The following is a 12,039-nucleotide window of genomic DNA, read 5'->3' as shown; positions in this document are numbered from 1 at the left end:
GGCCAAAGCTAGCTACAAGCAATGCTGAGGCATGCTATTTCTAGGTGGGCTGTCATCTTCCCAGGCAAAACTCGGGGAAAGGTAAGGAATACAGATATTGAGTGGACAATTGGCTGTCTCTGCACATGCTCAAACTTGTTTATTTTGAATCTGTCTTTATAGTTCCTTCTTTACAAAGATGATTTTATGAGCATCTTTTTTTTTTTTTAAAAGATTGGCACGTGAGCTAACAATTGTTGCCAATCTTCTTTTTTTTTTTTTTTTTCCTCCTTTTTCTCCCCATATTCCCCCGGTATGTAGTTGTATATTTTAGTTGTGAGTCCTTCTAGTTGTGGCATGTGGGCTGCTGCCTCAACACGGCCCAATGAGCGGTGCCATGTCCGTGCCCAGGATCCAAACCTGTGAAACCCTGGGCCGCTGAATAGGAGTGCACAAACAACCACTCACCAGTCAACCACAGGCGGGCTCTATGAGCATCTTAAAAATCATAAATGATAATATAAATGCAAATTAAAACTACTTATTATAAACAATTCTTAGAAAACCATTTGGAGTTGATTAATTATTTCTTGGAGATTGGTGAAAATGCTAGCCTTTTCCATTAACAACACAAGTTCATATTACATATTCTAATGGTTAAAAATCTTAGCTAAGAAAAGTATTTCAATATTTTCTCCCCTAGATCAAGATTCTGGCCTCTTTATGGAACTTAAATTATTTTGCTTCCCTGGACAAATAGTCATACATCTTTTATTTTTTTCAGTACCTGAGTTGACAAAGGTTGTGATCACTGTCATTATCAATATTCTTTGCAATAGACTTTTTGAAACTTGTTAACTCTTAGATATACTTTCTACTTTCACAATTTCTCATGTAATGGTGATGCCTCTGGTTAGAGGACCACACTTTGACAACCATTGACATATAGAATAGAATTTCAAGGTTCTACTTGTTGTTCCTTTCTCTGTGACTTTTTTCTTAGTCAATTTGCTTCCTGGTCATTATAACCTAGGTGTTATAATATGACAATTTTTCTCTCTCCAGCAGAGGCTCTAATATACCTCCTTCAAAGTAATATTAATTGTAGAGTTTAATAAAAACAAAATGACTCTTGGTACATCTGAGGTCATTTAGTTTGATGTGGCCCACTAAAAAAATTATTGAAAATGTTATGTTTGATCTTTAAAAATTGATAAAACTACTTATTCTTACAAACATCTTGCATTTATTTTGATGTAAAAGTCAATTCAGGGTGCCACACCATAACTGAATCAGATAGCATTCTGCAAGAAATAGAAACTGCTGCTAGATAGCTTGTGTTAAAGGGAGTTGTGAGAGGAATATAGGGATCAGCACACAAAATCGAGACCTATTTGGAGAACCAGATTTGGATATAGGCAAGGACCAAGGTGGCCACAGAAGTGTAAGTAAAAAGAGCCATCAGAAGAATCTCATAGCAGATGTTCTCATAGCACTGAATCCTTGGAGAGATTAAGGAAGTCCAATGTTTATCAGTCTTTTTGTCTCTCTACTTGGGTTGCCAATATGAATGTGGGGTGGAGGTGGAGGGTATTTGCAAATATACTACCCACCTAAGAGGAAGAAATGTAGCTAAACATGGTCTCACCAGGTAGTATCCAGTGCTAAAAGGGTTAAGTCTCAAGAAGAAATTAGGGTGGTTTTAAGGAGGAGGAATGACTTCAGGGGAGAAAAAACAACAAGCAAATAAACAAAACTCAAGATTCTACTATAGTCCATCTTTATGGATGCTGAACATAAATTAACCATCTTTTCCTGTACATACGCTTCCACGATATCCCCACATGATACAAGGCAATTATACCATAGAAAACAAAAACATGTCCCTTCCACAAAAGAAGAAAAGCCAAAAGGGACATAATTTTTAGATCCTAGTTCCAGGATTGTGATCTTACAGGGTAATGCTGGATCCTCCTGGAGGTCCTCTCATCTAATTATAATAGTATGTGTAATAACCGTTATTTGTTGAATACTAAAAATTTACCAGACAATTGTTATAGCACTTATTTTTTTCTTATAATAATCCTGAATTCCATTTTATAGCTATAGACTCTGAGACACAATATTTCTGCTCAAAGTAACTCATCCAAAGTCACATAACTAGTAATTGGCAGGGAAAATATAACGTAAATGTAACTACTACAATACAGCATACATGCACAATGGAAGGTGTGGAGGGGCCCAGGAGAAAGAGAAAATAAGTTAATTAAACTTCATGGTTAAATAAATGACACAGCAAGATAGTAAACATAACTTGAGACTTAGTTCTCTTGTCTGCAACTGACCATCTAGATGTGGCAGATATTTGCCACATCCTTCATCCACTCCTCATAATCTCTTTGTGCACAACTTCAGAAGACTGAAGCATTTTTATTTAATAGGATGACCCAAACATTCATTCTTAATGAATCTGAGCCCAAGTTTGTACTACCTGAGTAGGTTTGAAGAAGCCTCTGATGACTGTTTTCAGAGTGTGTTAGTATAAGGTGAAACCCAGAGGATGCCCCATTTTTCATCCATGTCCTTTCTACTCCAGCTCCATATGCATAATTCTGACAGAGTCAATCACTTTAATAACAAAGCATAACTCACATTTTTAAAAATTTTTTTCAGAGGAATATTCACCCTGAGCTGACATCCATTGCCGATTTTCCTCTTTTTCTGCTTAAGGAAGATTAGCCCTGAGTTAACACCTGTGCCAATCTTCCTCTATTTTTTTGTATGTGGGACACTGCCACAGCATGGCTGGTGAGTGGAGTAGGTCCATGCTCGGGATCCAAACCCGTGAACCTGGGCCACTGAAGTGGAGCACATGAAACTTTAACCACCAGGCCATGGGTCCGAGCTCACAACCCACTATTTTTTTGCCTAATTTTCTTGTAGCACAAAGATTCCAAATAGCCTAGTGATAGCCTTGTTATCTAATCCAATGGAACATATCATAAATGGTTTCTCTGGTAGAAATGTTTCATCTATAAGCCTTAAATTCTATAATTGAGCCGGCGTGACTAGATAGTAAGCAAAAAAGAAATGCAAGTGTATTTGAAATATCTGGGAGACCCTGCCCTCATATTATTTGGTGGTTTGTAGTATCATTCCTCAGGACAGCATTTGAAACTTACCAAGAATTGTCTTCCATCCAACACAGTTACTAGGACACTGGATCATCCAGTGTTTTGGAAAGCTGACTGCTTCTGGGTGATGAGAGACATGATAGGACCATTAAACCCCAAGGGTATTAATCTATTGGCTTACATTCTTCACTATGAATGAGGTTCATGTTCCAATGTTTTGTTGGGTACAATATTTTAAAGAAATATGAGACAGTTAATAAATACATGAATGGCAGTACCAGCAAAAGTGAAATATCTGATAAAAGCAAACCCGGACTCCTACTAACTACCAAATTGCTTGCTTGACTTATTGACATATGGTTCCATACCTAGGCTTAGAGATACAGGAAATAGAGTCTGAAAAAAATTATTAGGGAATTTTTTCACGGAGGCCATTATTAAACATTTCCTTATCAACATCCTCACTTTCATATACCACACCTAGGAAGTTATGAATTTTACTGGCATTGCAATGTAGTGACCCTCAGAATCAAACCTTAAATTTGTTTTTCAAGAATTTTGATACTATGTGCTTAAGACAAGAGATTATTTTAGCAAGTTTGGGGTTACATTCAATCTCTTAAATTAACAATATGGAAATTTAAGCTTATTATTCTCTTGCTTTATAATCACTGTCTTCACAACCTCCCTAAATCCCCAATCATATTCAATAGCAAACTTTACCTAGCTAAGCAGAGCATGACCCTCAGTAAACCCTTGGATTCAAATGACCACAGGTGGTTTTTTGTTTTGTTTTGCAGTAGGATACCACAGAGTGCTAAGTTCCCATCCAAGAATATTAATTATATTTTGCTGTTTGCTGCTATGTTTCCCCCATGCAACATATGCCCATACCCTGTATTTCCTAGGGAATGTGTTGTTTTATTTATCTGTCAGGTAGTGAGAGAAGAGCACTCAAACACATTGTAGACTCTCCGATAAGCCACAAAGAACAGGCTTCAAGATTGTCCCCCTGGAGGATGAGAAGACTAAGGCATTTATCCATTGACACTTATCTGCATTTGGTTGAGGGAATTACTTCTGGGATATACTTGCATGCTGTTCAGAGATTCTCTATAGCTTGAATAAGTCAAAAGTGCATGGACCTGTCAATCATACTGTAAGAGTTATCAATTGCTATATAACAAATTATTCCAAAACTTAGTGACTTAAAAAAAAAAACACATATTTATTATATCAGCTTCCATGGGTTAGGAATTCGGACATGGCTTACCTGGGTCCTCTGCTTCATGGGTCTCTCAAAAGGCTGTGATCAAAATGTCAGCCAAAGCCTCAGTCATCTTAGAACTTGAACAGAGATGAAGTCGCTTCCCAGCTGACGCATATGGTTGTTAGCAGAATTCAATTCCTTATGAGCTTTTGAACTAAAGGCTTAAGTTCCTGTCTGACTGATGGCTACAGACTTCCCAATTTCTTGCCATGAAAGCCTCTCCCATATGGCAGTCTGCCTCATCAAAGCATCCAAGCCAAGAAGGCAACAGAAAGAGTCTACAAGCAAGAAGGAAGTGAATATCTTCCGTAACCTAATCACAGGAGTGAATTTGCTCTTCTTGCTTTCTATTTTTTAGAAATAAAAATAGAAGATCACTAGGTCTCACTCACATTCAAGTGGAATGAATTACACAAGAGTGTAAATATTAGAAGGCAGAGTTACTGTGGTCCTCTTAGAAGTCTGTCTACCACAAAAACTGTGCTTAAATCATGTAGGCTGAGGAAATGTGGTCCAGTGCATCAGATCATTTGCTAGAGTTAACTGTGAAATCGTTAAAATGCTTTAATATAGTAAATGCACATGAAGTTTTGACATTCCACATGAACATATTAATGAAAAATATGTACATGACACATATTAGAGAAGGCTTTACATCCATTCATGCTTTGTATCCTAAAAAAAAGGATAAAGGAAGTAATTAATATCTATGCATTTTCAGTAGAAGACACTGAAGGCCAAAGATTGCTTATGGTTTTAAGCTGAGTGGTTTACAGAACACCATAGACAGTAGCATTAAATAGTCAAACTAAAAAAATAATAAGGCAATTTTTCCATATCATTACTTGATTATAACCAAATTAATCATGACTAGCAAAAACACTAATCAAGCCATGTAAAACAAATTATATGCTAGAGAGATTTACAAATGAGTCAAGCTTAGCCTAGCTTTTCTGAACTCAAATCCTCATTAAAAGATTTTTATCCCAGTGGATTTAAGTAAAAGGCAGCAGGACAATGAGTATTTCATTTCTCCTAGAAAGAGTAGAGGGCTAATGGAGGATGGGAACTATAATTTATTAATTTTAACAATGTAGGCAAATTAAAGTGCTGACTTTTATTTTTTGGTAATTCAAGTAAAAGAGTCGTATCATATAGCTATGCAAAATAAACTTTCCCAGAATCTGTCACAAGAAAATATAACTCTTCTTCCTCAAATATTTTGCTGTGGTCTTACCAATGTTTTACACCAAGAAATGGAGAACTATAAAACTTATCTATATATTTTTTTCTTTGGGAATAACTATCTAGGAAATAGTGGTAAATAATTACAAATTGTTAGAAACATCAATTTCCTTTCCAATCAATCCATTTATCATGTTCTTTGATTTAAGAAACACTTTTTAAATGATATAGATTAATAACTTTCAATAAAAAACTAAAAGCCATTCCTTTACAATAACCTAGGGATTTTGATGTTCTGTGTTTCTGTTATTTGAGATATTGTGCTTGCTGGTATGTCTTACATCTTATGCAACCACTTATTTTCATAGAAGAGGTGTTACTACTTATTATCCTAGTTTATTATGAACATTTTAAACGGGATCCCAAGTTGTGGATTTTCTTCCCGTCTGTATCGCTTTCTGCTTTTCGTAGCAAATTACATCTCTTAGTGTGTGTATGTATGTGCATAACATCCCAATATCTCACAGGTTAGAAATGTATTTAGGAAATAAAGTGAGGAAAGACTAAGTCAACTCAGACATTCTCTTCAAAGATAAAAAATATTGTGGCTTTTATAAATAAATAAGCCTGATTCTTTAGAGAAATTAGGTCTTTAAAAATACTTCAAAAGGATAATAATCTTCACAAGTTTTCTCCAGTAAGTTCACTTTGTGTTCTGACACTCTAAAAGGCACACTACTGCTGTATGGAGCCTATCAGAGATCATTTCTCCTGATGCTAGCTGATCCTGGCTACAGAAAGGGAGGAATAGATACTACGACAAGAAATTCAGGACATAGGAAAAAACAGAAGGAAACTCATATGAGAAGGTCCATAATTTTCCTTGCTTCATCTTTCCCAAGTTCAAAAGAAAAATGAGTTATTTAGTTCAGGAATCTATCATTCTATTTGCTAAAATATGAATTAGCTAGTTGAAATATCTACAAATAATTTATTTAAAATATTTGTTTTCAGTATTAAACTAAGCTTGTATGAGAGTGCTTGCATATGCCAAAATATATCCTATTTTAATAAATTATATTAGTGAATGGAGTTTTGTCTTTAAAATCCAGAGGAATTTTTATTGTAACAGCCTATATTTATATATAGATATAGATATATACTTTCCCTTTGGGCAGTAGCCTTTCTAACAAGTGATAAATTGTTTTTTATAGTAATTATAAATTATTTTGAGTAATAAATTGCTTTTTAAACCTTTCTGAAAAATTTGTAGTTTCAAGGAGAAAAAATAGGAAGAACTTACCAAATCATATTTAGATTACAGCTTAAGAGATTGTAAATCATGTTAATAACATATAGTCTATACTATATATTGTATCTGTGCCTGTGCGGCTATATTTATGTATATATATGAATATACATATGTATACACACACACACTCCCTGTCTACAGAAAGAGATGTGTCTTTTGGAAGCAAAAAGCTTATAGCTCAATTATGACACTTAATGAATATATTTATATTTGAGTTTTATATCTTTTTTAAAAAAGTGTAGACCTTCATGATGAGTTAAACACAAAACCAATTTTGTAAACAATAATATAAAAACTTTCTTATTGCTTTCTTATTCATAAACATTAGCCAAATGCAGAAAATATCCACACTCTTGCCCCAAAACAAGAATTTACCATGTGTATACCAAGATTAAATTTTTGATGTTACACAACAGATTCCAAAGAAAGTATTAAATTGGGGATTTAAACTGGATAGTAAGTAGAATTTTATATGAGTTGTATACTCCTCTTTTATTTTGGAGTAAACTAGAGCTAAAACTTTGTGTGTGTGCATGTATGTTTTAGATGCCATGATTGTAACTTTGACTTAGTTCTGACTCTTAGTCAATATTTAAATTTTATAATATTAAACTTGGAAAAAATATTGAGAAACATAAAAAGTATAAAAAGTATTCCGCCGCATTTAATTGAGTATTTAAAAAGATGCTTAAGCGGGTTAGCCCAGTGGCCTAGTGGTTAAGTTCACATACTCCGCTTCAGCAGCCTGGGGTTTCCGGGTTCAGATCCTGGGTGTTGACTTACACATCACTCATCAAGCCATGCTGTGGCAGCATCCCACATACAAAGTAGAGGAAAATTGGCACAGATGTTAGCTCATGGCCAATCTTTCTCATCCAAAAAAAAAAAAAAAATGCTTAACCTATTACTATCATAAAACTGAGTGTACCTCCTACTGCTATTCTTATCTTATGAAAAAACATTTGTTTAATGATCTTAACTTAATTAAATGATCTTTGATATTTATTTAAATTATCACATTTAAAAAAATTCATTGTAATACATTAAATTACATTAACAGAGTTTATCCTATAGAACTGAAAAATACTACATTCATGATCTTGGGGTATAATCAAAAGAAAATATTTCTAGATTTAATATTCTTATATTATATTAAATAATTTCAAATTCTATGGTAAAACTATCTCTACCTCTTCCTACCACCTTATGCTCTATACTCCCCACCAGATGATCTTTTTCCAGAGTTTGCCCCCAGTACTTTTATCTGTCAATATCTCTATAGGAAACAGATGGCACTCTCAAATTAGAATAACTCAAAGAAGTTTTAATAAAGAAACCACTTAGAAAAGTGCAGAGTGTGTATGAGAACCATAAGTTGCTACCATACTGAGAACTGAAGATATTAGAGGAAAGAGGAGTTATGAGAAACCAAAGAAGATCACCACTTTGAAAATGGCATAGCCAACCAAGGATACTTGCAGGGAGGAATCCAGGGTATTAAGTATCCTGACCTTACTCTGATCCCTCCCTTCAATCGCATTCGGGGGCTACATGTTGACTGAAATCAACCAGAAACCATAAGATGAGGAGCCAGATGATATAGCTCTACCAATCAGCCACTAAAGCAAAGAGGATGGGTCTAGATGAGCAAATAGAAGATATTTGGCAGAGTATCACATTAGATTTCTAAAAATAATGGGGAGATTTTGCTACCTGCCTTTTCACCAGGAATTTCTAGATAAGAATGTATATTTCTGAAAACGGTGGAGTCAAAGTAAAAATTGCACCAGACAAAATTAAACAGATAAGGAAGATAATCATAATAGGTGAGAGAAACCATAATGCAACCAGAAATGAGCTCCACTGAAACAATGGCTGGAGATATTTTTTAAGAGCTGGAGTGGGTGGGATAGTAGCCCATCGTGTTTGCTAATTGGCTTTATCCAAAAGAAAGGTAAACTTTCTCCAGTCTTCCTGACAGGGTGAGAGGGAGGTCAGGGCCAATGGGCAGCAGGAGACCTATCTAACTAACATTTAGACAAGTGGACAGAAAGTTAAGGCTATCTTAGTCAATGGTCTCTATTTCTTCAATGATTGCTTTTAATGATTGCTGAACTTAAGTTCAGAGAATTTACAATTCTGCCCCTCTTTTTTTTAACTTTATATATTCAGTAAGCATGTTCAGCCAGGTGTGAATAATCCACTGGGGACCTGTCTGATTTTTCCTGAGCAGGCTCAGCCTTAGGCCTGTGCACAACCTTCCAGACCACCAAGGATAAGTGGGATTTTAGCAAGGCCTCTGGCTGTCTCTTATCCTGAATCTCCCTGTTAAATTTCTGGCTGATTTGCCTTTGTGTTGCTTGCCCCAACCAGTACTATCACCTCAAGCAAGCCCATGTTATTTGCCACTGAGATCTCTATTGTTTTTGACAGTGCCCTCGGCGTGGATTTTTCCACACTCGACTCCAAATAAAATTAGCCCATCTGGCAGTGCAGCAGGGCTGCTGGTGCTTTAAGTCTGACCTCCGCATTGGGGAGATGGAGGCAGTCCTTGGGCGAAATGCCATGGACTTCTCATCTTATCATGACTTAGCAGGTTTTTATGAATAAATAATGCCTCTTGATTTGTTAAGTCTTGTAGTGGTTGTTTTGACAATTTTATTCAGTTTTATCACTGTTTTTCAGGGAGAAGATTAAGATCAACCAAACTCCTCAGTCAGCCATTCTGGAAATCCTACTCCCTGCACATTCTACACTTTTTTATCCCTAATTTTCATGGTGATATAGGCTTTTGATTAATACCGGCCCTGATATCAGTTCCCCTACACTAAACCCAGCATATATGGGGTTAGAACCAAAAGCACTCATCCCCTTTCTCTGCTCTTGTAGTTACACTCAAATGTAAATACCTGTTTCTTTAAACTTTGACTCCCTGAGCATTACAACCAAATAGAAATTACAAATTGTTAAAGCCCAGATGGCTTCGTGCTGGGCTCACACTAAAGTTTTGGCTAATCACTGGTCCTTGAAGTTTATTACAGAGAAACTCATGTCCAGAGACTATCAAGAAACTACAGCTTCCCAGACCCCAACTCCTTGGCTTCCTGGCACTGAAATCCACCATCCACCATGGAGGCAGACAACCCAGGACATCCACCTGCGAATCCCTTATCTCACCATCCCTCCTTCCTGAAAACAGCCTCACAAGGCCAAACACAGGCCACAGCCTCACAAGGCCAAACACAGGCCACAGCCTCACAAGGCCAAACACAGGCCAGTGGGAAAGTGCTGACCAGCAAAGTCACAGGCTCCCCCGTCCCTACAAGCAGCCACATTCCTCACAAACCTTTAAAAACCCATTACCCACTTCTTAACCGGGAGCCAGCAGTTTCTAAGGCATTAGCCGGCTGGTACTTCCTTTGCCTGGCAAAGAAAATGATTAAAAAGCTGATGTTTTCCTTTCCTTCCAAAACTCTGTTCTCATTGTTCGGATTGGCACCAAGTCCAGAGGCCAAACTTTTAGGAAGAATGCCCCTAGATGTATAAAATGATCCCTATCCCTAAGGTTAGAAAAGCCATTCCTAGAAATGCTTAAATAAAGGATATCTTATTTTTTTCTTTTCTCACCTCATTTATACGTAATGTCACAAATTGTCACCAATCTTATTGCTAAACATTCTTTAATTAGGATGGTGATATTGTGATTTATAATAAATTTATATTTGGTTTTCTTCCTGGTTTCAGACACAGAGCTCCTAAACCCCTTGGAATTTCCTAAGTTCTGAGAACTACAAAGGTGCCTTTTGTTATGTTAATGAGGTGACTTTTGGACCCCCTCTAAGGTTGGGGGCTGGTTGCCAGGGGCACCAACCAAGAATGGAGGATTGGAAATTTCAGTCCCACCGCCTGACCTCTGGGGAGGGGAGAGGGGCTGCAGGTTGAATCAATTGTCAATGACCGGTGATTTAATCAATCATGTCTAGGTAATGAAGCCTCCATAAAAACCCAAAAGGACAGGATTTGGAGCTTCCAAGCTGAGGAACCAGAATTCTTCCACATGCTACTGTGTTGGGCTCAAACTCCAGAAGGACAGAAGCTCCTTTGTTAGGGACCTTGCCCTATGTATCTCTTCATCAGGCTGTTGATTCGTATCCTTCAATATCCTTTGTAATAAACTAATAACTTAGTGAGTAAAGAGGTTTCCTGAATTCTGTGAACTGCTCTAGCCAATTTATGGAACCTAAGGAGGAGGTTCGGTCTTGGGAACCTCTGATTTATAGCCAGTAGGTCAGAAGCACATGTAACAACCTGGCTTTGGGATTGGCGTCTGCAATGGAGGACGGTCATGTGGGACTGAAACCTTACCCTGTGGAATCTGATGCTGTCTCCAGGTACATAGTAACAGAATTGAGTTGAATTGTAGGACACCCAACTGAGTCTGGAGAATGGCTTATTTGGTGGTGGTGTGGGGGAAACCCCTCTCTCCACATTAGAATTGGGTGCAGAACCCAGAATAAGGACACTCCATTCCATACTGCCTTAATTCAGGAAAAATATCATCTCTCCTAACTGATTTCCTTACTTGACCACCTTAAAATAAATATTCCACTGCACTGCCATCATAGAATCTGACTGATATATAAATCTAACCATGACACACACATACTTGCTTAAACATTTAACAGGAACTCTAATACTTCTATCAAATTACAATGCACTGATTAACATTTCAGACAATAATGGACTGCATCTACAATGGTGGTCCCATAAGATTAGTATCCTACAGCCCAGGTGTGTAATAGACAATACCGTCTAGGTTTGTGTAAGTACAGATTATGATGTTCACATGATGAAATGGCCTAATGATGTATTTCTCAGAATGTTGCCTGTCGTTAAGTGACGCATGACTGTATAATCTTCTACCTTATCTAAACCCATCCTACCTCTCTGCCTCCTCTTTACTACCTCCTGCTTGTGCTTTATCTTTCAGTAACATGGAACTGTGTGTAGTTCCTCAGTACACATCATACTGTTTCACCTCTCTGCAACTTGGAACGTTTAAATTACAATGGATGGATTACCTTTCCCTAATATTTGTCTAATTATCAGTTAATTATCCTTCAAGAGTACACAAGTATACTTCCTTAGAACACCCACCC

This window comes from Equus asinus, chromosome 4, assembly GCF_041296235.1.
Source record: "Equus asinus isolate D_3611 breed Donkey chromosome 4, EquAss-T2T_v2, whole genome shotgun sequence".
NCBI lineage: Eukaryota > Metazoa > Chordata > Mammalia > Perissodactyla > Equidae > Equus > Equus asinus.
The sequence above is the reverse complement of the archived record's forward strand: the minus strand, read 5'-3'. Positions refer to the sequence as shown.